At 40.6% G+C, this 21677-nt stretch overlaps 4 pseudogenes; 3 read left to right on the top strand and 1 right to left on the bottom strand.

Moving 5' to 3' along the window:
* LOC124989113 (serpin B6-like) overlaps positions 1 to 21459 on the top strand; it is a 31794-nt pseudogene extending 10335 nt beyond the window's left edge.
* LOC124989112 (coiled-coil domain-containing protein 25-like) lies at positions 15660 to 16979 on the top strand (annotated as a pseudogene).
* LOC124989114 (claudin domain-containing protein 1-like) lies at positions 17640 to 18944 on the top strand (annotated as a pseudogene).
* The window catches only part of LOC124989442 (INO80 complex subunit D-like), a 33151-nt pseudogene continuing 30987 nt past the window's right edge, over positions 19514 to 21677 (bottom strand).

The raw sequence follows: 21677 nt of genomic DNA, 5'->3' as shown, positions 1-21677 counted from the left end.
ATGTTTGTACCTTTGGAATCCTGATTACTTATGAGATTGTACTTAAGCTTTCTGAGCATATACAATTTGAGACTCTCTAATACCTAAATCCAAAATCAGAAAATTCCCAAATCTAAAATACTTGTGCTCATAAACATTTTGGGATATTCAACCTATATATGTTTTCTGTAAGTTGTTTATTTAGATATTCTCTGCACATTTTTCTATTGGGTTGTATTCCTTTTTCTTATTGACCTAAGATTGTTTTATATGTGTGGGATTTCAACCTTTTCTATGATTTTTTCCTCATTTTTCAAACCTGTTAAGTGTTCTAAAAGGAAGGGATGTAAAATGAATATAATCAAGCATAGGCTCAAAATATTGGTAAGAACTATACACCACAGTATGGTTTTTTACAAACTGTTTCACTTATTTTATTAGTCTTAGCTACTTTATAGTATCAGCACCCTTTTAAACCTTCTATATGAACAAAAATTTCAATACACTGTTAGGGTTGACTGATTTAATTTTGTTTAATGTACTTCTTTCTTAGTGGATATTTTAAGAAAAACACTGATGTTTAAAAATTGATATTGGTATATAAAATAAGGTGATTAGAAATATTTGTCAATTATTTCTCATCAATTTAACATTCCAAAAATTTAGTACCAACCATGACATGTAATTGCATATTCCTTTATTTGATATATAATAGTAATGAATAGCAGATAGTGATTTCTCAGTGTGTTTAAAGTTTGTTAAAATCACCCACAGGTGTGGCAAGTTATCAATATCTGAGTGACCAGTTTGCTTTCAGACTACTTTCTGACATTGGAAGATTTCAAAATTTTCAAAAGCAGAAGGCTGACATTGGCAAAGCAAGAACTCTGTGAGGATGAGATGAATGATACAGGAAGCTCTCCTTTTACAGTACCTGCACTATACTGAAAATTCAGTAATATTAGATAAAGTAGCCATGATGAACATAATTCAGCTGGGCCTCAAAGTAACTGTGGAGATACAGCCACTGCTCTCTCTCATTTACATTCGACTTTCTGAATGCTATGGAGGAGTCAGAGGAGGCAGAGTCTAATTAGCCTTTTTAAGGCTACTCAGCTAATTAATCAAAGAACTTGTGTTTCTAATGACTATGTGTGTGCTGTAGTGAAGGATAAATGTGAAATCTGGCCTTATAAAGGGAATTAAATATGGAGTCACAAGCTGTTCAAAAGGAAGATGAAGAAAATTTCATAGTGCACTGTCAATGTAATGAGTTTTCAGCCTATTTATGTTCCATAGATTTTCTATTTTAACATGGCAGAATATAGGTGTTCATCAATGTCATTATTATTTCATAGGTTATATTCAACAAAATACTTTGAACTTTTTTTTCTGCTTTCTTTTTTGTGGCACTGGGGACTGAATCGTGGGCTTTGCCCTTGCTGGTCAAATGCTTTACCACTGAGCCACACGCACAGCCCTGGAGGTTTTTCAGAGTTGCTCACTACCCAAAACTGAGACGTTCAGCATTGTTAATCTCTAGACACATGTAGTGATTTAAATTCCAGTGTAATTAATTAAAATAGAATAAAACAGAATATTCAGTTCTTCAGCTACACTGACCTGATCTCAGGTGTTCTGTGGTCACTGGTGACATCATTTTGGATGATGCTGAATTTTCTGTTAACACAGGAAGTTGTGGTGGCAGGGTGGTGCTGAATGACTCATTTTCCTATATTCTACTTTCTGTCTTTAGAGTCTCTTGTTCCAGAGTGCAGAGGAGTGGTAGCTCTTGGTGGGTTAACCCTCTTACCACATTTACTACATCTCAGCCTCCCCCCAGTACCTCCTTGAGGCTCAACAACTCACATAAAGATCCAGCCATTCATGAAGTTTATCTGATACTCAGTCCATTAATGATGGCCCAAAACTAAGAAGTTGGAAATTAGGTTCATTCTACATATTTATTTGTCAATTACATCTTTAAATCAACACATCTTTGATTTTCTACTTGGATACATTAAAGAAGTAGGCTGATGGTGTTAATTATTTTTTGAAACCATGCAATTATGTTGTTCTGCCTTAGCCTTTTAAAGATTCCTGCCACAAATTCTACCAAGCAGAGATAGAAAAGCTTGACTTTCTGAATGCTACAGAGGAGTCCAGAAAACACATAAATACCTGAGTAGCTAAAAAGACAGAAGGTAAAAATGTAATTTTATCTGTTGCTGTTGATCATGATGTTGTTGTTCCTTCGTTCATTTGTTTGTAGTGGTGGGGATCTTACCCAGGGCCTTGTGCACACTGAGCACATGCTTTACCACTGAGCTACAGTGCCAGCCTGTTATTCTGTTTTTAATAGTATTTAAATCAGTCTTATTGTCAGTTCCTTCACAAGATTGTCAAATATACACAGGAACAATTTTTTTTTTGTTCTCTAAATAATAGCAGATGTTGAAAGTCTGCTTCTGAAATTCTATCAATTGATGACATTTTCCCTAGCTCTTCCCTGCTCTTATCAATGTATCCATGATGTTTTCCAATAGTCAGCACACCTCTTCCAGAACAATCACACTTTAATGCCTTAATGTTTTTGTTGGTGGCTGTTCTTTCTTTTCACCAATAGCATAAAGAAAAATTCACATGACAGGGCTCATCTGTGTCCTCTAGTGTGAGCTCATGCTCCAGTTTTCATGCATTGTTGCAAGTTGCTTGGCACTATCCTCATTTACCTGTGGTGTTTAGTGAAAACTGTTTAAAAAAAAATTTTGGTACCAGGGATTGAATCCAGAGGGACTTAACCACTTAGGGATAATATTAAGGGACATTTGTCCTAAATAAATATTTTATTTAGAGACAGGGCCTTGCTAAGTTGCTTAGGGCCTAAATTGCTGAGGCTGGCTTTGAATTTTCAATCCTCCTGCCTCAGCCTCCCAAGCTGCTGAGATTATAGGCATGCACCATTATGTCTGGCTAAACCGTGCTTTACATTTTTAAAGAGCACCTTGTAAACACTCATCCTTTTTAAAATTTAAGTATTTTTAGCTGATAACAAAATTGTACATAGTGTACCAAAATATTGTTCAAGGTATTGTACTAAAAATAATAAAATTGTATGTGATACTTCTGTATATAAAGTATATGTATGAAATATAATATATATAGTGTGTAATGTTAAAATCAGGGTAAACATATCTAGCCTCTCAAACATTCAAGTTTAAATTTATAATCACTTTTTTAAACAGTCCTTTAAGTTCTTCAATTTATAGGCACCAATCACTTTTTCCTATCTCATATGATATGAATTCACTTACTAATATCTACTTTTTCCTTTTACGTTTTATTCAAATGATGGAAATTTATTGCTAGAATTTTTTCCCCCCAGTTTCAGGGATGTTGGGTTGTTTTAAGGACAAATTTACCTTTACATTATTCAGGCCATAGTGAGATCCTTTATCTCTGTACTTGACCATTCGAGGAGGTGGACCCCTCTCCATATCATCCCTGATGTACCCAGCAGGAAACTCTTAGCTAACTGGCTCTTTAATTCTTCCTTTCAGATAAAATTCCAGAGTTGCTGTCTGCAGGTTCACTGAGTGCAAACACTAATCTGGTTCTCGTGAATGCCATCTACTTCAAAGGAAACTGGGATCAACAGTTTGACAAAAAGCTCATCAGAAGAGACCATTTAAAGTCAGCAAGGTGAATGTTGCACAGTAACAAAGGAGGTTCCTGGACATAGTGCCTGTGTTTATGTGGGTTTCTAGATCATGAAGGCCACCACATGGAGCCTTACATGGAGTAGGGTAGCCCTGCAGCAAGGAGTTCCCCAAGCCTTGCTTCTCTTCCTTTGTATGTCACCAAGGGTTCAGGTCGGGGCCCCCTCTACTGTCACCTGCCATACTTTCTCTGGTGTGTTGTTAATCTACAAGGCAAATCTGATGGTGTAGCTCTCGGGCTTACTTTAGGTCTTTCTTGGCTTCTTACAACTTTTGAGAGAAAATTCAAAATCCATGTTTGGTGTATGAGGGTCCTTGTGGACCTGGATCCTCCCCATTCTCTTCAGTACCTACACACTCCTTTCTTAACAGTGGTGCCCCTCTGGAAGTTGCATCTGATTTCTGCCCCCTTCTCTAAGCTCCCACCCAATTCCTGCTAGTCTCCCCAAGACATTGCCCTGGTTGAGATATTTCTCACCTCCTTGAAAAACAATCCCAGGATAGATGACTGTCTTTTAAGTGCTTGGCTCATAACTGGTGTTCAGGAAAGGCTGAACCAATCACTTGTCTTCAGTCTTGTTTTGTTTGTAAGAATAACGTAAGTACATAATTTTGTTTAGCAACAAGCAAAGGAATATGTGCACAGAATTAGACTGAGTTTAACCACCTCCCCCTTGCAAGGTGTTGTTTACTAATGCCCTGGTGTTTCTTTCATAGAATCAGGTTTTTTTTTTTTTAAGTCTTTAATTGTAGAGGTTTTGTTTATTGTTTTTTTTTTTTTTTTCCCCAATATACTCCAAAGCAGACAGAATGAACTCATTCCAGTGTGTCCTTGATCACTGACCCTAAGTGAGATCTTCCAGGCCCACTTGAATTTGAACCTTCAGTATCTCAAGACACGCATTTTGTGCTGAGATTTACTCTGAAATGAACTGTCCTTTTATCTCCTAAAAATATAATTTCTCTCTCATGGAAATTCATCTTTAACAAGATACACATTAGGGCTTCATTCAGCTGCAAGCAACAGAAACCCCAGGTCTCTGTAGTTCAGTTCACAGCTCACCTCAGCACCCAGGAGGTCTGGAGGTGAGGAGAACCCCAGCCGATGTGGCACTGTGGTGATGCTCTTGGGAACCAGCTCTCCCTGCTCTGCCACCCTCAGTCTGTGGCCCCTTCCTCATGCTCACAGGAGGGCTCAGGTGATTGGCTCCACAGTCCAGGCAGGAAGGAGCAGGAAGGACTGAAGATGGAGAGCAAAAAGCCTTTATTGGAGGTTCTGCCATTGTATTCAGAGGGAAAGCAGAGCTGCTGTCCTGAGGCTTCTGCTAGATACAGGGCAGTGAAGATTTCACCTTGCTTTCTGCAGCAGAGAGAGAGAGGATGGAGCTGCAGCAGGGGTTGACTGTACCAGCCCATAGTGTGTGTGGGAGGGTGTCTCCAGGGGCATAGAGTTGACAAGGATTTGGATTTTAATTCCTCATTTCTAAATGAAATAAAGATTACTAACATAATTATATATTTAGTGAGTCATTAAATTACTAAGATTGGATTCTTTTCTATTATAAGATTGGAGGCTTTGGGTCCTAGAGTGGAAAACAGAGAAATTGAATAAGGGGGGGTGGTCAGCACCCTAAGGCCTGTGGGCCAGAGTCAGCCCATATCTATTTTTTCAGATAAGGTTTTGTTGGCACAATACATACTTAGTTATTCATATATGCCCCAATAGCAGTTGTGATAGGAACTATGTGTATCATGAACCACAAAATACTTACTTTCTGGCCAGTTATGGAAAAAGTGTGCCAATTTCTGGCCAAGGACACGACTGAGGAGCCAAAGGCAGGAAACTCTTGTGGCTGAGGCCTAGTTCAGGCAAACCCGACAAGGTGGAGACAGAAAGTGACAGCAGATATGTCTTTGGTTTACTCCATTTGATACAGAATGGTGTGGTGTGCCAGAGAAGTATAATGTCCCTCAGCTGTGTCTGTCACGTTACATTAAGAAAATTCATAGTGGCTGCTGGTATCAAACTACAGAGTAGTCCTGAATTAAGGGGGGTTGTTGAATAGGATGTGGTCACTGTCCTTTTTTTCTCACAATCTAAGGGTGCACTGGTGATAAATGCAGCTTTTCCTGAGAAGATGTGTTAATCTTTCTTGGCCCTTTGGTATTTCTGCTCATCAGGTTGTTTATTCATTTATTCAGCAGATGTTAGTTGAGTGCCTACTATGTGCCAGGTATTGACTAGATGAGCATGGCTGCCTCATGAAGCTTACATTTTCCTGAGAGAGAGACCAGAAGCTTAAATAAGAAATAGTAGTTATTAGGCAGTGGTAAGTGTTGCAGAGACACAAAGTAAGCAGACAGAAAGTTGTGTTTGGGGGTAGAGTGGCAGGACAGATCTGTCAAGGAAGCATTCACTGAGAGGGTGATATTTGAGTAAAGACCAGAAACAGGCAAAGGATACACTCTCTAGATTCCAGGGATGAGCTGGCAGGGGAAAGACAGAAGGAACCTGATTTGCCATGGAGACCCCTGTGACTGTGGCAACCAGCAAAGGGAGTGAGGTGAAGAGGGCAAGGAGTGGGAGACGAGCTCTTGTGATTATAGGACGTACTGAGGACTTCCGATCTTGCTCTTAGGAGAGAGGTGTCACGGAAGGGGGTTCAGCCAGACTGGTGTGATCTGACTTATGTTTCACTGGGACCCTCTGAGGTCATCTCTGTACTCTATGGATAGGTTGATGGCAGTGGAATAAAGAACAACAGATCAGGTTTTGGTTGTATTTCAAAGGTAGAGCCACTGCAATTTGCTAAGAGATGAGATGGGGAGTGTAAGACAAAGATATGAATCCAGGATATCCCATGGCTTTTGACAACTGGATGGATGACATCACTGTCAACTGGGATGGACAGAGGTGTAGGTGGAAAAGGAAAGGGCTATAAGGAGCCCACAGTCACGTGTCACACTAGCACCTTCTTTCTGATCAAAATGTGGTGTCAAGCAGCCAGTATAATACATGAGCCTAGAGTATAGGGGGAGGTCCAGGCTAGACATGTAAATCTGGGGATTATGCTCACAGTCATGAGACTGGATGAGATCACCAGGAAGGGGGTTGGGGATGAGCCAGTGTTTGCAGGTTTGTTAGTCAGCATTCTATCAGTATAACAATATTGAGATAATCCACTTATAAAGGAAACAGATTGATTTGGACTCAGAGTTTTTGAGTTTCCCATCCATGGTGAGACAGACCCATTGCTCTTAGGATGGGGGTTGTGCATGGCAAAGGTGGGAGCTGTCGGGGTTTCTAGAGCCCCCGGCCTTAGACATGGTCAAGATGGTGCCTGACGCTGAGCCAAAAGCGGCCAGCTATACAGTAAACAACCAGCGAATTCCAATGATTGGCTAGTTAACGATGTGACTAGAGCATGCCCCCTCGTGTACCCATCCTGCGCCTGCAGCTGTCCGCGTTTATCTCGTGTACTCTCCCCTGATTGGTTGAAGTGTATATAAGCCTGGTGGGTGGGAGAGTAGGGGGGAGAAGCTGAGGAAGAGGCAGAAGCGGCGGGGAACGGAACGGAACGGACGGAGCGGAAGCGGCGGCGGCGGCGGCGGCGGCGGCGATGGCGGCAGCAGCGGCTGGAGCGGAGCTGGAAGGAGGGAGTACGCGGGAGTGGAAGAAGCTGGGAAAAGGGAAGCTGGGAGTGCGCAGAAGCTAGGGGTAAGAGAAGCGTAGGAAAGGAACTGTGCACAATAAACTTCCAAAGCTTCAGACATTTGTCGTGTCTCTCTCTGCGGCCAGAGGGGACCCGATAGGGAGCAAGTGATAAAGCAAGACCACTCACCTTGATCAGGAAAAAGAAGGAGAGAGGAGTGGGCAGAGTCTCAGTCCCCTTGAAGGACATGCCCCAATGACCTAACTTCTGCTAGGCCCTGCCTCTTAAAGGTTCCACCGCCTCCCAATAGCTCCACACTGTAGATAAAATCTTTAACACAAGGGCCTCTGGGGGACACTTTGGGTTTAGGAGGAACCTCATGGCGTGTCCTAGAAGCTGGATCAAGAAAGTGTTCCTGGGGCCAACAGGGGCCACCTCTGTGGGATTTGACCAGTGTGTCAGCTGGGTCATGTTTCTATTTAACAGTTGTCCATTTCCTTACAGAATGAGGAGAAGCCTGTGCAAATGATGTTTAAGAAGTCTACTTTTGGGTTTTTCAAGATGGCGGACTAGAGGGTGGCTACATTCCATGTTGCTCCAGGACTCAGGATTCAAGAGGAGGAGATATTGAGAGACTTGGGACCAACTCAAACCCGCCAGGTGAGTCTCTCCTGTTGGGGAGGTGTCCCGGAGGGGGCAGTAGTCCCGGAATGCAGGGAACTTTGTGAAATAGAGCTGCCCGGTGAGACCCCATCTCCCCACTGGAGCAGTGAACTTGGACAACTGGGATCATTGGAGAGGAGGCCGCTCAGCACAGCGCTTGGACTCGGAGCAACCACTGGGGCTCCAGGCGGCTTCCCAGAAGAAGAGCTGCGTGGTGAGCTGTGTGGACTCAGAGCGACCGCTCCTGAACACTGGGGGCTGCCCAGAGGAGGAGGAGGAGTGTGGCGCTTGGACTCAGGGCTATGGGTGGCTGCCCAGAGGAGGAGCTGCATGCATCAGGGCTGCGGGTGGCTGCCCAGAGGAGGAGCTGCATGGCAAGCTGTTTGGACTCATAGCGACTGCTCCTGAACAACATGGGGGCTGCCTGGAGGAGAAGGAGGAGTGCGGTGGGTTGCTTGGACTCGGAGTGACTACATCAGGGCTACGGGTGGCTGCCCAGAGGAGGAGGCACACGGTGAGTTGTTTGGATTCAGAGCGACCGCTCCTGAACACCCAGGGGCTGCCCAGAGGAGGAAGAGGAAGGGGAGCGTGGCAGGTCACTTGGACTTGGAGTGACTGCACCAGGGCTACGGGCAGCTGTCGGGAGGAGGGGATGCGCAGTGAGTTGCTTGGACTCCTAGTGACCGCACCGGAACACCGGGTGGCTGCCCGGAGGAAGAGGCATGTGGCGGGTCGCTGGGATTCAGAGTGACTGTACGGGGCTCCAGATGGCAGCTCAGAGGAGGGGCCGCATAGCCAGGCGATTAGGTGCAGAGCAGGGTCCCAGGACCTACACAGCTTCTTGGTGGAAGAGCCGCACAGAGACACGCTTAGGGGTGGAGTGAAGGTTCCAGGACTGCGGGCAGATTCTCTGAGAAGAGGCAGCCTAAGCGAAGGGTGAGGTTCCCAGGTCCAGGAGGTAGGTCTGGGCCCCTGGGAACATTGCAGAGGAAGGCTGCCCAGCCCAGGTGGTAGTTGTGGATTGAGGGGAACCTCTAGGAGGGGAACTGACCAGCGAGACCTCCCCACCAGGTGAGTCTTCCCCACTGGGTGAGGTTTTCCCACAAGGATGGTAAAACCAGAGAAACAGGCCCAAACAGGCCTTGCCTCAGCCCGCAGCCTAGTTCCCCTTTGGATGACCATTGGTCAACAAGTGGAGGCACCTCTGCCCACTAGCAGGGAATATACCCCACCTGAAGACCACCACCCTAGAGAGGCAGCTTCCTTGTGGAGCTCTGCATTATCAACTTCCTCCAAGACTTCAGGCTACTGAAGGATAAGAGGGGATATACTAGCAATCTTCAGGGACATTATAAGTCAATAGAGGAAATCTGCAACATCTCAGCAGTCCACTGATACCTGAACAATATGAGAAAACAAGGGAAGAAAATGCCCCAAACAAATCTAGATGATACATCAATAAAATCCAATGACAGCATGGCAGAAGAAACGACTGAAAGGGAGTTCAGAATGTACATAATTAAAATGATCAGGGAAGCAAATGATGAAATGAAAGAGCAAATGCAGGCACTGAATGATGAGATGAAAGAGCAAATGCAGGCATTGAATGATCACACCAATCAACAGTTAAAAGACCAAATACAGGAAACAAAAGATCATTTCAATAAAGAGTTAGAGATATTGAAAAAAAACAAACAAACAGAAATCCTTGAAATGAAGGAAACAATAAACCAAATTAAGAACTCCATAGAAAGCACAACCAATAGGATAGAACACCTAGAAGACAGAACCTTAGATATTGAAGACAAAATATTTAACCTTTAAAACAAAGTTGACCAAACAGAGAAGATGGTAAGAAATCATGAACAGAATCTCCAAGAACTATGGGATATCATGAAAAGACCAAATTTAAGAATTATTGGGATTGAGGAAGGCTTAGAGAAATAAAACAAAGGAATGAACAATCTTTTCAATGAAATAATATCAGAAAATTTCCCAAATCTGAAGAATGAAATGGAAAATCAAGTTCAAGAGGCTTAAAGGACTCCAAATACACAAAATTACAACAGACCCACACCAAGGCACATTATAATGAAAATACCTAACATACAAAATAAAGACAGAATTTTAAAGGCTGTGAGAGAAAAGAACCAAATTACATTCAGGGGGAAACCAATACAGATATCAGCAGATTTTTCAATCCAGACCCTAAAAGCTAGAAGGGCCTGGAACAACATTTTTCAAGCCCTGAAAGAAAATGGATGCCAACCAAGAGTCTTATACCCAGCAAAACTTACCTTCAAATTTGACGATGAAATAAAATCCATGATAAACAAAAGCTAAAAGAATTTACAAAAAGAAAGCCAGCATTACAGAACATTCTCAGAAAAATATTCCATGAGGAAGAGATGAAAAACAAAGAAGCAATTCAGTAAAGGGAGGAATTATCCTAAAGAAATTGTCAAATAAAGGAGAAACCAAGTCGTGTCAAAAATAAATAAATAAATAAAATAAAATTAATGAACCAAATGACCAGGAATACAAATCATATCTCAATAATAACTCTGAATGTTAATGACCTGAACTCATCAATCAAAAGACATAGATTGGCAGATTGGATTAAAAAGAAAGATCCAACAATACATTGCCTGCAAGAGACTCACCTCATAGAAAGAGATACCCATAGACTAAAGGTGAAAGGATGGGGAAAAACATACCATGCACATGGACTCAGCAAAAAAGCTGGGGTATCCATCCTCATTTCAGATAATGTGGACTTCAAACCAAAGTTATTCAGAAGGGATAAAGAAGGACATTTCATACTGCTTAAGGGAAGCGTAAATCAGCAAGATGTAACAATCATAAACATCTATGCCCCAAACAGTGGCTCATCCATGTATGTCAAACAAATCCTTCTCAATTTCAGAAACCAAATAGACCATAACACAATAATACTAGGTGATTTTAACATGCCTCTCTCACCATTGGACAGATCTTCCAAACAAAAATTGAACAAAGAAACCATAGATCTCAATAACACAATCAACAATTTAGACTTAACAGACATTTATAGAATATACCATCCAACCAAGAGCGAATACAATTTCTTCTCAGCAGCACATGGCTCCTTCTCTAAAATAGACCAGATATTATGCCACAAAGCTAATGTTAGCAAATTCAAGAAGATAGAGACACTACCTTGTATTCTATCAGATCATAATGGATTGAAATTAGAAATAAATGAAAGAGTAAAAAACAGAAACTACTCCAACACCTGGAGATTAAACAATATGCTATTATATGATGGATGGATAACAGAAGATATTAGGAAGGAAATTAAAAAATTCTTAGAGGTAAATGAGAACAAAGAAACATCATATCAAAATCTCTGGGACACTATGAATGCAGTGCTTAGAGGAAAATTTATTTCATGGAGTGCATTTAATAAAAGAAGTAAAACTCAACAAATAAACGACCTAACACTACAGCTCAAAGCCCTAGAAAAAGAAGAACAGACTAACACCAAAAGTAGTAGAAGACAGGAAATAGTTAAACTCAGAGCGGAAATCAACGAAATTGAAACAAAAGAAACAATACAAAAAATTGACAAAATAAGTAGTTGGTTCTTTGAAAAAATAAACAAAATTGATAAACCTTTAGCCACACTAACAGAGAAGACGAGAGAAAATCCAAATCACTAAAATTCGGAATAAACAAGGAAATATCACAACAGACACGACTGAAATACAAAACATAATTAGAAGCTATTTTGAAAATCTATACTCCAACAAAATAGAAAATTTCGAAGACATCAACGGGTTTCTAGAGACCTATGAATTGCCTAAAGTGAACGAGGAGGACATACACAATTTAAATAGACCAATTTCAAGTAATGAAATAGAAGAAGTCATCAAAAGCCTACCAACAAAGAAAAGTCCAGGACCAGATGGGTTCTCAGTCAAGTTCTACAAAACCTTTAAAGAAGAGATCATTCCAATACTTCTCAAAGTATTCCATGAAATAGAAGAGGAGGGAACCCTCCCAAACTCATTCTATGAAGCCAATATCACCCTGATACCTAAACCCGACAGAGATACATCGAGGAAAGAAAATTTCAGATCAATATCCTTAATGAACATCGACGCAAAAATTCTCAACAAAATTTTAGCAAATCACATACAAAAACATATTAAAAAGACAGTGCACCAAGATCAAGTGGGTTTCATCCCAGGGATGCAAGGTTGGTTCAACATCAGGAAATCAATAAATGTAATTCACCATATCAATAGACTTAAAGTCAAGAATCACATGATTATTTCAATAGATGCAGAAAAAGCATTTGATAAAATATATCCCTTCATGCTCAAAACACTAGAAAAAATAGGGATAGTGGGAACATTCCTTAACATTGTAAAGGCTATCTATGCTAAGCCCATGGCTAATGTCATTCTAAATGGTGAAAAACTGAAAGCATTTCCCCTAAAAACTGGAACAAGGCAGGGATGCCCTCTTTCACCACTTTTATTCAATATCGTCCTTGAAACTCTAGCCAGAGCAATTAGACAGACCAAAGAAATTAAAGGGATACGAATAGGAAAAGAAGAACTCAAACTATCCCTATTTGCTGATGATATGATTATATACTTAGAGGAACCTGGAAATTCCACCAGAAAACTTTTAGAACTCATAAGTGAATTCAGTAAAGTAGCAGGATATAAGATCAATGCACATAAATCTAATGCATTTTTATACATAAGTGATGAATCTTCAGAAATAGAAATTAGGAAAACTACCCCATTCACAATAGCATCGAAAAAAATAAAATACTTGGGAATCAATTTCACAAAAGAGGTGAAAGACCTCTACAATGAGAACTACAGAACACTAAAGAAAGAAATTAAAGAAAACCTTAGAAGATGGAAAGATCTCCCATGTTCTTGGATAGGCAGAATTAATATTGTCAAAATGGCCATACTACCAAAAGTGCTATACAGATTCATTGCGATTCCAATTAAAATCCCAATGATGTACCTTGCAGAAATAGAGCAAGCAATTATGAAATTCATCTGGAAGAATAAAAAACCCAGAATAGCTAAAGCAATCCTTGGCAGAAAGAGTGAAGCAGGGGGTATCACAATACCAGATCTTCAACTCTACTACAAAGCAATAGTAACAAAAACGGCATGGTATTGGTACCAAAATAGAAAGGTAGATCAATGGTACAGAATAGAGGACACGAACACACACCCAAATAAATACAATTTTCTCATACTAGACAAAGGGGCCAAAATTATGCAATGGAGAAAAGATAGCCTCTTCAACAAATGGTGCTGGGAGAATTGGAAATCCATATGCAACAGAATGAAACTAAACCCATATCTCTCACCGTGCAGAAAACTAAACTCAAAATGGATTAAGGACCTCGGAATCAGACCAGAGACCTTGCATCTTATAGAAGAAAAAGTAGGTCCAGATCTGGCTTAGGACCAGACTTCCTCAACAGGACTCCCATAGTACAAGAAATAAAAGCAAGAATCAATAACAGGGATAGAATCAAACTAAATAGCTTTCTCTCAGCAAAGGAAACTATCAGCAATGCGAAGAAAGAGCCTACAGAGTGGGAGAAAATCTTTGCCACTCATACTTCAGATAGAGCACTAATCTCCAGAATCTATAAAGAACTCAAAAAACTCTACACCAAGAATGCAAATAACCCAATCAACAAATGGGCTAAGGAAATGAATAGACACTTCACAGAAGAAGATCTACAAGCAATCAACAAACATATGGAAAAATGTTCAACATCTCTAGTAATAAGAGAAATGCAAATCAAAACTACACTAAGATTCCATCTCACCCCAATTAGAATGGCGATTATCAAGAATACAAGCAACAACAGGTGTTGGTGAGGGTGTGGGGAGAAAGGTATATTCATACATGGCTGGTGGGACTGCAAATTAGTGCAGTCACTTTGGAAAGCAGTGTGGAGATTCCTTAGAAAGCTTGGAATGGAACCACCATTGACCCAGTTATCCCACTCCTTGGCCTATAACCAAAGGACTTAAAATCAGCATACTACAGAGATACAGCCACATCCATGTTCATAGCTGCTCAATTCATAATAGCCAGATTATGGAACCAACCTAGATGTCCTTCAATTGGTGAATGGATAAAGAAACTGTGGTATATATATATACAATGGAATATTACTCAGACATAAAGAATGATAAAATTATGGCATTTGCAGGCAAATGGATGAAATTGGAGAATGACATGCTAAGTGAGATAAGCCAATCTCAAAAAATCAAAGGACGAATGATATCGCTAATAAGTGGATGATGACACAAAATGGGGGTGGGAGGGGTTAGTGTTAGGGTTAGAGTGAGGGTTAGGGAGGGGGGCAAGAATGGAGGAAGAAAGGACTGTAAGAGGGAAAAGAGGGGTGGGAAGGGTGGGGGGAAAGGAAAAAATAATAGAATGAATCAAACAATATTACCCTATGTAAATTTATGATTACACAAATTGTATGCCTGACTCCATGTACAGAGAAACAACATGTATCCCATTTGTGTACAATAAAAAAAAAAAAGAATTTTACCCATGCAAAAAAAAAAAAAGATGCCATTATTTCTTCACTTTTATAGGAGGTGTCTCTGCTGATACAATGTGTGTGTACTCTTTCAAACAAAGGACTTTTCTCATCCTAATGTGCCTTTGAATAAGACCACTGTGAGCAGGAACCTTTGTGGGGAGAAATCATGTCAAAGGATAGCATCCTTCACCCTCCTCTCTATCACACTCTGGGTATTTTCTGAAGAATTGAGACAAGGGCACTCGGAACAAGGACTTGAGGATGAGGCATGATCAGTTTACTTGATGATTCTGAGAACTTGGAGAGACAAAATGCTGGGACAATGACATGAACTCCTGTGCACAATAAACTGTCATCCATGTAGCACAGCACATTTTTCTCTACTCTTGTGCCCTTTTCAACATTGTCACCAAGACTCTGAAGAAAACAGAGGCCAGATATTTGCACAAGATGGAATTGTTAATAGTGAACTTAAAAATCACTAATTGAAGGTCACACAGCTGGGTGCATACATTACTGGTTTCCTACTATACTCTAGATGACACCTCTGATGTGGGTTATAATGATAAAGTTTGCTAGCTGACATTTTGGGGACTTGAGGGCCACTTTTGTTGAAAACACCAACTTCACTGGGCCTGCAGATGTCTGATCGTGACTGGACTGGAATGAAAAGGCTTGCCATCTCTGTCTTCATGTTAACCTCTGTCCCCTCTGCTGCCTTAGCATGTGGGTCAGATTCCACTCAGCTCTGCTTGGAGACTTACTGATTGCTGGTGGGAGCTGGTCTGTGTTTTCTTCACCCCACGCTTGGGCTATGCCCCAGCTGTAGCAGCACAAGCACACAAGGTCCTGTGTGCTATTCTAAGACCCAGATCAAGCCACAAGGCAGGACATTTGCACAGGATGTTGGTGCCAGGTTCTGGACCAACAGCAGGTCCTGGGGGACTCTACTGTTACCACCTGGTGACTGAGTCTCATACAAACGACAGTGTCTGGAGTCCCCTGGGTCAGTGGGAACTTACCAGGCCCCAGCCCGCCCAGCCCATCAATTAAAATCTTACATCTCCCTTTGTTAGGGAAGCTGCCTGGTTCATCCGTCAATTCTATTACCCTTCAACAGAAGCCCTACTTATTCCACAATTAAGTCCTGCCTGCATATGCTCCAAAACTTGGTTCAGTTTTCTTTCTACCACTTCTGAATCAAAAGTTCCCATCTCGGGGGATCATGCGGGCGCCATGCTTCTGGTGTCCTGAGCTTCGGGCTTCGAGTCCTGCTGCAGGGCACTGGGGTGGTCTCACAGGCATCAGGATCATGGTGTTCTACTTTACCAGCAGCAGCGTTAATTCATCTGCTTACACTAATTACATGGGGAAGGATAAATATGAAAATGAAGATCTGATAAAGTATGGCTGGCCCGAAGATATTTGGTTTCATGTGGACAAACTCTCTTCGGCGCATGTATACCTTCGATTACATAAGGGAGTGAAAATAGAAGACATTCCAAAGGAAGTACTGATGGACTGTGCCCACCTTGTGAAGGTCAATAGCATTCAAGGCTGCAAGGTGAACAACGTTAATGTGGTATATACGCCGTGGTCTAACCTGAAGAAAACAGCTGACATGGATGTGGGGCAGATAGGCTTTCACAGGCAGAAGGATGTAAAAAATTATGACAGTGGAGAAAAAAGTGAATGAGATCTTGAACTGATTAGAAAATACCAAGTTGGAGCGGTTTCCAGACCTAGCGCAGAGAAGGAAGGCAGAGACTGGGAAGAGAGGAATGAGAAAAAAGCCCAAATTCAGGAAATGAAAAGGAGAGAGAAAGAAGAAATGAAGAAGAAGAGGGAGATGGATGAACTTAGGAGCTATTCATCACTAATGAAAGTTGAGAATATGTCTTCAAATCAGGATGGCAATGATTCAGATGAGTTCATGTGAAAGGAGAAAAGGACTTTTGAAAGACATGAATGCAGAGACCATTGCGGACTTTGTGATTTCATCTGTGTTCTAAATGATAAAAAACAAGCAACCAAAATTCTGCCTTCATTCTACAGAGATATTATTCATTTTGGAGTTTAAAAAATCCTTTTTTTGCTGACAGAAAAAGAACAGATATATATTATAGTTGAACTTAAAGACAGCTTATAACTTTAGGAAAACAAAAATATTTTTGCCAGAACACATCTCAGTACCTCATGAAAGCTGACTGCCCTTGTTCTTGAGATAGACTTTAGAATGAACCAACTCTGAAAAGTATTTTTGTGGCTGTGGTCCATCCCTGAAAACAGATGTCTTGAAACGCTTTTCATATCCTAAAATACCTTCACTTCTGTTAAGAAGAATGTGTTGGTAGGCAATTCAGGCCAAGATTCCCCTGGTTTCCTGATTAGAAAAGCAGGGTTTTGAAGATAGTGATATTTGAAAAGGTTGCTGGCTTCAATATTCTTGTTCCCTCGTGTCGTGGAGTCTATTAGTGTAGTTATCCTCAGCTTGTCCCAGCTTCTTTGTCCTCCCTTTCTTGGAGTAAAGGCCTTCATCTTAGTACCATCATATTGAAAGAAGTAGTTGGTCTTAATAAGATTTGTGCCATGTGGAGGTTGTTATCTGAGCACCAAGTAACCCAAGCTACAGGTGTGACAACTTCTAGGCTCCAGAGCCATTTCGCTATACCAAGGGAGACTGGAAGGTTGCTCTGAGTGGAATGGGAGATATAGGTTATCTGATTTTTGTCTTGAAATACAACATGAAGCAAAAGTGTACACTGAATTATCAAGAATTTCCCTAGCCAGCCAAGTAATTTGTTTCCTTACCTTGAAATAATATTTATTTTTGAGTTGTAACCCCTGAGGTTGGATCTCTCAGTTATAAGCTACTAACTTAGCTAGCATTATTACTCATCTGAAACACTTGCTATCCATTGTGATTCTGACCAGAAGATACTTTTTTTTTGGATATTTGGGATTGAACTCAGGGACACTCAACCACTGAGCCACAACCCCAGCCCTATTTTGTATTTTATTTAAAGACAGGGTCTCACCAAGTTGCTTAGCACCTGCTCGCTGTTGCTGAGGCTGGCTTTGAACTCACCATCCTCCTTCCTCAGCCGCCCGAGCCACTGGGATTACAGGCATGCACCACTGCGCCCAGCTGGAAGATAACCTTTTTATTGCTGCATGTAAGGCAACTCCTGAAGGAAGAGACAAACTAAAACAGTGAAAGAGCCTGTAGGATAGCCCGCTTGCAGATTGTAACACCCAGAACCCTGCCTGGTGCTGTTATTCTAACCTAACAAAAAGTGACTTGGCAAACCTTGTAGCTGTCTAGCACTCTGGAAGTGTGGATAAAACCAGAAGACATTTCCTTTTGTTCTAGGTTGGTGTGTGGGGTTGAGCTGGAAAATTCCTGAGGCATAACTCATTGGCCAAATTTTGAGGGGTATGAAAGACAGCACCAGACGTCAGTGTGTGGGAGTGTGTGTCTAATGTTTTAGACTGGAATTCTGCGATTAAAAAAATTATAATAAAGTATCATTTAAAAAAAAAAAGTTCCCATCTCAAGTTATGCAGGGGTGGGCTCTTCAGGGAAGTGCATCATGTGGTGTGAGCTGAGAGTGAAGCTGGTAGAGCAAGAGGACAGATGAGCAGCCTGATGCCAGAACAGCATTTGTAATTGCTTGTGTGCTTAGCCTCATTACACCATCTACATGGCAGCCTCAATTGGCACAGACTTTGGGTATGAATACTAAAGTCCAGTTCAAGAAAATTCAAGTGATTTGAAAAGAACCATCTGGGAAGACTTCACTAGTGATGAGGAAGATGAAAGACTTATAATGATGCACTTTTCTGATATAATGGCACAGTAGGAATATGGAGATGGTGGATCACTATACCCAAAACCACACTTGGTATGCTCCACCAGAACTGACAGAGTCATTTGATATGGTGACAAAATGCACGAGTTTCACACTAAGTGGGCAGTTTACGGAGAAATTTGTTGATCCCGGAAACCCTAATAGAGGAATTGATCTACTTGGGACCTATCTTTGGAGGTGCCAGTTCCTTTGCCCTTTTGTTAGTATCCCACCATTGCCATGGGTATTCTCCGTCTCCTTGCAGGTCTGTGTATACTGCACTCAGCAGGCTGTTTCACTGGTGGAATTGAACTACTCCATGAGAATCTAGAGCTGCCTGAGAGAAAGTGACTGATGAATTTGGATGGTCCTTCTGCCTGGCTTGTGTTTCTGCTCCCTTACAGTTCATGGCTTTTCTTCTGTCCATCTGGGCTCCTCACACTAACTGGAAAGAGTACATTTAATGAAGGCATATCGGACGGCATGAACAGAAAGTTTCCTGCTTTATGTTTGCCATTTTTAATATTTTTGATTTTGATGTTTTCCCTTGCCTCCCCCACAAATGTTTTTAACTTTTATTTCATGAGTATACCATTGTATTCTGAACATCAATATTATATTTTTTATATATATTCACATGTATATATGTATGTATACACACACACACACACACCCCACTAAATATACAGTAAGTACAATTAAATACATGTGATTCCATTTCTCAAACTAACCTAAGTTCAATGTCTAGACAGAAAGCAATAGAGTCTGACACAAATTTGTGACAGAAAATTGGCAGTGGGAAATTGACCCAGAAAAAGTTACATTTATGTCTATTAGACTTTCCACCAAAAGCACAGTAACTATCTGTTGAACCAGAAACAAATTTCTTTGGTAAACCTATTACTGTCAGAACTTCATGTTCACTTCAGTGTGCAGACAGATGGTCAGCCAGGCATATTAGTGCTATTGTCAAAAACCGAAAAAGTTCCCTACGAATGGAAAATTATCTATGATTCTTTTCTCTCAACTTCAGCACACAGCTTCACCTGAGGTGAACTATGGCAACTGTTTGTATCTACAAGGAAAGAAGTGAAAAATACACTGTTTACTTGAAATTTTCCCTTTGTAACTGCAAATGTTCCAATTCAGCTAGACAAACGGGTTAATCTTATTTTACTGTATTGCTTTTTTTAAACTCCTTTATAGCATTTTCAGTACCACCAAACCATTTCTAATTTTTTCCCATCTCTCTTAAATATCAGGCTTATTAAAAGAGTGCTTTCTTTTTAACATTGTTGGGATCAGAGTAGAAATTTCCCAACTTCCATTTATTTCAGTTAAGTACCATAGAGAAGATTCTACCATAAAGACTCTACAAAGCTGAGAATTCTACCACAAGATCTAAAGGTGTGGCTGTCAAGATAAACTCCAACTATGGTCTTTAATTCTTGTGATAAAATTATGTGCCTTTTCTTGCCTAAACCCCTTCCTGATTTATATCATCATTTTTTATGCTTTCTAATTCAGTCATTTTAAAAAATATGTCTAAACATTGAACTTTAAAACAAATCTTATTTATTCTGTTACTGTAGAATTGGACAAATTAAAAAAATAATGTAACTTACTAATTTCTTCCCACATCCTAAATCATTTTTAAAAAATAAAAATGAGAAGAGACTCAGAGAAAGAGAAAAAATAATTCCCATCTCTGGCAACAGCCTGATGTCCACATAGCCTTGCAGAGGGTCTGACTGGCTAGGAGGAAGGAGGGGCCCAGGGTTGGTGGTGGTTGAGTGGAATAGTTTGTAACCATCCAGGGATCAAGGGCACCTTTCCCTGGGATAAGGACCTTGGGGCCATTAACACTACTGTATTATGAAGGTGAATGCCAGCGGTCCTATCCGTTATAGATCTATGACAATTACAGACCCGTAAGCAGCAAGCGTCTTGTGTGAGAGGCTTTTTGGTACTTTCTGAGTTACTTCACTTCAGTTGCCTGTTAAATTGCCCACTCAGAATCTGACTACATATCAAGGGGAAAAAAAACCCACAATCACCTAAATTATACTCCTCCATCTTTTATGAAAGATACTGGGACACTGGGGGTGATATGTGCCTTAATTTTACAAATTTTTTTAATATTTAAATTTTCTATTTAAACATTTTTATTGTTCATACTCTTTAGTTATACATGACAGCAGAATGCATTTTTTAAAGCAAAAACCATATTCTTTTAATATAAAACACGTTTTTGTCATTTAAAAAAAACTATTACTTGCAAATAACATGAAATTTTTTAGCAATAAGACAGACGATATTCTCAACCTTCAGTGAAAAAATTTTAATCTTTTCCAGCAAAATTCAGTAATGCTTTTACCGTCAGCGCATGGCAGTACTCTTGTGCCACCTGTGTAGCACTCTTTTTCTGAGCAACTAAACCAAAATACAATCTCAAATATTTTGGGCTCATCTCACATTGTGCCTTAACCACCCTCTCAAAAAATTAGGAAAAAAAAAAAAAAAAGCTGAGAGAAGCTCCTTAGAACAGGTGGCTCTTTGTGGCTCTAACCTGGTTCCAGTGCATGCAGCTCTCCGCAGTTCTTGCATTAACTGACCAGTACATTCCAGGTCTTTACTGGCCGCCTGCAGCACTGCTTCCTAAATGTATGGGGGTATTTCTTTTGAGGAGATTCTGCCCGATGCCGCCTGTATTTCCTGCCACTAAGACATTTGACACGGCTCTACTGGAGTAGACGCTCTGACACTTGACAGTCTGTTGGAATAGAGGACTCAACACTTGACACAGTTCTGTTGATCGTCCTCCCTCTTGGGGGCCATAGGCATGGCATATCTCCACTGTAGTTGCTTTTTAACATTAATAATCAATATATCATTAGAAACTTATTGGAAAAACATTGGGAAGGCTTTACTGTATTGGGACACAAAATAGTGCACAATAAAAATTTAGTAGTAATACATAGATAAAATAGATGAGAATAAACAATTGTAGCTGTGCTCAAGTTTAAAGGAGCCTGTGATTGCTTAGTATAATAATAGATGGATAAAGAGGCATTCCTCTGAGCTTGGATGCGGTGTTTAGCCTTTGTTGCTTTCCTAGTTTTAATAGTTGATTCTAGAGATACTTTATATATATAATAAAAACATTTAGGTTAGTCATAAATATAATTTGTGCTTTTTCTAGGTTTAGTCTAATTCTTTT

Source organism: Sciurus carolinensis, chromosome 7, assembly GCF_902686445.1.
Source record: "Sciurus carolinensis chromosome 7, mSciCar1.2, whole genome shotgun sequence".
In the NCBI taxonomy this organism is placed as follows: Eukaryota; Metazoa; Chordata; class Mammalia; order Rodentia; family Sciuridae; genus Sciurus; species Sciurus carolinensis.
Note: the sequence above shows the minus strand (reverse complement) of the source record. Positions and strands in the feature narration are given on the sequence as shown.